Source organism: Brassica napus, unplaced genomic scaffold (genome assembly GCF_020379485.1).
Source record: "Brassica napus cultivar Da-Ae unplaced genomic scaffold, Da-Ae ScsIHWf_2743;HRSCAF=3510, whole genome shotgun sequence".
NCBI lineage: Eukaryota > Viridiplantae > Streptophyta > Magnoliopsida > Brassicales > Brassicaceae > Brassica > Brassica napus.
In genome coordinates this window covers 52,501-57,500 of record NW_026016020.1, presented here as the reverse complement: position 1 = coordinate 57,500, position 5,000 = coordinate 52,501, and positions in this window count along the sequence as shown.

Below are 5,000 nucleotides of genomic sequence, written 5' to 3'. Positions count from 1 at the left end.
CACTTGAGAGTGTGAGTTTTTAATCCTAACGTTTTGTGTTTAAGAAAATTTCAGGAACCATGAGTAGCCATGAAGAACAAAACCGTCCCGGAAATTCAGTTGCTGGACTGTCTAATCTTCAGATGCGAGCTTTGAATGATTCTTTTTCTAACCTTATAAACACAGGTCTAGAGCAGATCCATCAAAGGCTTGACAAACTTCAAGTAAGTCAGTCCCATCCGAGATCAAGGACAAGAACCATCAGCCGCGAAGGAATACCAGGTCAGATGATGAGTTTCCTGATGAGGACGCCGAAGAGGACGAGGTCAGATCCGCTTACCGGCCTAGAAGAGGTCATAGAACTCGAAACCCAGGTGATGTCAATCCATTTGCTAGAAACAATCGTACTGATGATAGTTTGAACGGATTGAAATTAAAAATTCCACCTTTTGATGGTAAAAATAACCCTGATGCTTTTCTAGAGTGGGAAAGAAAAATTGAGCATGTCTTTGATTGTCAAAACTATTCTGAACTTAGAAAAGTAAGGCTTGCGGCCACTGAATTCTCTGGCTATGCTATTAACTGGTATGATCAAGTGTTGACCCACAGGAGGAGAACAGGTGAGCGGCCGATTGAGACATGGGATGAGCTTACCTTGTTGATGAGGAAACGATTCGTGCCAACCCATTATCACCGTGACCTTCACCAGAAGCTAAGACGTTTGCTTCAAGGAACCAAATCTGTGGAAGACTATTATCAAGAGATGGAAGTTTTGATGACCAAAACAGACACGGATGAACCTTTGGACGCCACTATGGCTCGCTTTCTTTCAGGTCTCAACCGTGACATCCAAGATCGTATGGAGCTTCAAGAGTATGGAAGTGTGGAACAGATGCTACACAAAGCCATCTTGATCGAGCAACAACTCAAGAGAAGGAGTTTCTCAAAACCGGTCACTACTTCTAAGCCGGCCTACTCTCCTAAACCGGCCTATGCTCCTAAGCCAAGCTATCAAGACAAAGGTAAGTCTCCTATCACAACACATACTGCCTTTAAAACTAATGTTTCCACTCGTGATGACAAAGGAAAAGCAGTAGACGACTCAAGCCGAGCAAGACACATTAGATGTTTCAAATGTCAAGGGCTAGGACATTATGCCAAGAACTGTCCAAACCAGCGTGTGATGATTCTCTTGGAAAATGGTGAAGTTGAGTCCGAGGATGAACAAGAAGACAAGGAGGATCTTGGTCCTATCTTTGATGAGGAAGAGGAGTCTTTTGACTACCCACATCACGGACCATTACTTGTGGCTAGGCAAGCATGGAACGATCCCATCTTCGATAAAACGGACGGCCCCGCGAACGGCCACACGGACAAAGACCATGACCCGTCCTTTGATCCAGATTCTGAGCCGATCTTTGATGATGAAGATAGCTTTGACTATCCAGCTCATGGACCACTACTGGTCACTAGACGTTCCTTGAGTGTTCAGCCCAAAACCGATGAAAAGGAACAAAGGGAGAATCTCTTTCATTCTCGTTGTTTAATCTCTGAAAAAGTTTGTTCCTTGATCATTGATGGTGGGAGTTGTACTAACGTTGCTAGTGATACTCTTGTCAGGAAATTAGGTCTAGCTACTCGACCTCTTTCTCGTCCTTTCAGGTTGGAATGGCTCAATGAAACTGGTGAACAGTATGTTAAGGAGCAAGTCACGATCCCTCTCACCATTGGTCATTATGAAGACGAGATTGTGTGCAACGTCCTTCCCATGGATGCTTGTCACGTTCTGTTGGGACGTCCATGGCAGTTTGATAAAAGAACCGTCCATGATGGTTACACAAACCGGCACTCCTTTGACCATAAAGGAAAGAAGATCACGCTTGTACCACTCTCGCCCTTGGAGGTCCATCAAGACCAGCTCCAACTTAAAAAGAACTGTGAACAAGAGACCAAACCAGACAAACCTGAGTCCTCAACCCGGAACTCCAACTTCTTTGTCAAACAAAGTCAGGTTAAGAAGTCTCTTCACTCTCAAAAGCCCTTTGTTTTACTTGTGTACAAGGAATCTCTGATGGCTTCTACTTCTTCTAACCTTGCACCGGAAGTTCCGAGTGATTTGCTAGATGTCTTGCAGGAATATTCGGATGTCTTTCCAGATGAAAACCCAAAGGGTTTGCCGCCAGTACGAGGGATTGAACATCAGATTGACTTTGTTCCGGGTGCGTCTCTACCTAACCGGCCAGCTTACAGAACCAATCCGGTGGAGACCAAGGAACTTGAGAAACAAATTGGAGACCTTATGGAGAAAGGTTACATCAGGGAAAGCCTCAGTCCTTGTGCCGTTCCAGTTCTACTTGTCCCCAAAAAGGATGGATCATGGCGCATGTGTGTGGACTGCCGTGCCATCAACAACATTACGGTAAAGTATAGGCATCCCATTCCTAGACTAGACGACATGCTTGATGAACTTTACGGTTCATGTGTCTTTTCTAAGATAGATTTGAAAAGTGGCTATCACCAAATCCGAATGAAAGAAGGTGATGAATGGAAAACTGCATTTAAAACCAAGCTAGGATTGTATGAATGGTTAGTTATGCCATTTGGTCTTACTAATGCACCTAGCACTTTCATGCGATTGATGAACCATATCTTGAGAGCATTCATTGGTCATTTTGTGGTAGTTTACTTTGATGATATTCTTATCTACAGCAAGAACATGGATGAACATAAGAAACATTTGAAATCTGTCCTTGAAGTTCTTAGAAAGGAACATTTGTTTGCTAACCTTGGAAAGTGTTCTTTTGGCACAGATCATGTGGTCTTCTTAGGTTTTGTTGTAGGTGCTGAAGGACTTAGAGTGGACAAGGAGAAAATCAAAGCCATCCGAGACTGGCCAAGTCCAACGAACGTGAGTGAAGTAAGGAGCTTCCACGGCCTTGCCGGGTTCTATAGACGGTTCGTCCAAGATTTCAGTACCATAGCGGCCCCATTGACCGAAGTCATTAAAAAGAATGTTGGGTTCAAATGGGAACAAGCTCAGGAAGAAGCCTTCCAAATCCTTAAAGGGAAGTTGACTAATGCCCCTTTACTTGTTCTTCCTGACTTTTCTAAAACGTTTGAGATCGAATGTGATGCTTCGGGTGTTGGTATTGGTGCAGTTTTGATGCAGGATAGAAAGCCTATTGCTTACTTCAGTGAGAAGCTTGGAGGCGCCACACTCAACTACCCAACTTATGATCAGAGTTGTATGCTTTGGTAAGAGCTCTTCAAACGTGGCAACACTATCTGTGGCCTAAGGAGTTTGTTATCCACACGGATCATCAGTCCCTGAAACACCTTAAGGGGCAACAGAAGCTGAACAAGAGGCATGCCCGCTGGGTTGAGTTCATTGAGACATTTCCTTATGTCATCAAATACAAGTAAGGTAAGGAAAACGTTGTGGCTGATGCCTTGTCCCGAAGGTATACTCTTCTTTCAGCCCTCGAAACAAAACTTCTCGGTTTTGAATTTTTCAAAGACTTGTATGCTTCTGATCCGGATTTTAAAGAAATTTTCAACAAGTGTTCCAGAGTGGCTTATGGCAAGTATTATCGAAATTCGGGTTTTCTTTTCTAGGATAACCATTTGTGTGTGCCCCAATGTTCTTTGAGGGAGTTGTTTCTCAGGGAATCTCATGGAGGAGGTCTTATGGGACACTTTGGAATCAAGAAGATATACAAGGCCGTGTATGATCATTTCTACTGGCCTAGCTTGATGAAGGACGTAGAGAGAATTTGTGGCCGATGTGTGGTGTGCAAGAAGTCCAAAGCCAAGGCATCCAATCACGGTTTGTACTCGGCCTTACCCATTCCTTCTCATCCTTGGATTGATATTTCTATGGATTTTGTTCTTGGATTGCCTAGAACTAAGAATGGCCGAGACTCTATCTTTGTGGTTGTCGATAGATTTTCGAAAATGGCTCACTTTATTCCTTGCCATAAAACTGATGATGCTGTACAAGTTGCTGATCTGTTCTTTAGGGAAATTGTGAGATTGCATGGAATGCCTAAGACCATTGTTTCTGATCGTGATGCTAAGTTTCTTAGTTATTTTTGGAAAACTTTGTGGTCTAAGTTAGGAACGAGATTGATGTTTTCCACAACTTGTCATCCGCAAACTGATGGTCAAACCGAAGTTGTTAATCGAACTTTGTCTGCTTTGCTTAGATCTTTGGTCAAGAAAAATCTTAAGTCTTGGGAAGATTGTTTGCCACATGTTGAGTTTGCTTATAATCATGCTATGCATTCAGCTACAAAGTTCTCTCCTTTTGAAGTTGTTTATGGTTTTAATCCCTTATCTCCACTTGATCTTTTACCTTTACCTTTGAGTGAAAGAGTTAGTACAGATGGTAAAAGAAGGGCGGACACCATCAAAAAGCTTCATGAACAAGTTCGAGTCAACATTGAAACCAAAACCGAGGGTTACAAAAGATATGCCAACAAGAAGCGAAAGGAGTTGGTTTTCCAAGAAGGTGACTTGGTTTGGGTTCATTTGAGGAAGGAACGATTCCCGGAAGAAAGGAAGTCCAAACTTATGCCTCGAGTCGACGGTCCATTCCAGATTCTTAGAAGGATCAATGATAATGCTTACCAGCTTGATTTGGAAGGTAAGTATGAAATCTCTTCAAGTTTTAATGTTTCTGATCTATCTCCTTTTCTTGCAGATAATCCAGATTTGTGGACAAATCCTTTTAAAGAGGGGGGGAATGATGTGCCTCAGTCCGAGGAACTCGACCATCAGGAAGGTCAGGACATTCCAACCGAGGTTCATCACCCCAACCGAGGTCGAGCTGTGTACCGGATCGATCCACGGATGGACGGGAAGGAGCTTAGACTAGATCCTCGACCTATCAGCCGAACTGACCGTACTGGATCGTCTCTCTCTCGGACAACTCGCCAATCTCAGACTGACGGTCAAACCAGAAGCAACTTAGGCCGAGCCGAACTAGGAACTGGACGCGACTTCTCTCTTCTCGCACGTTT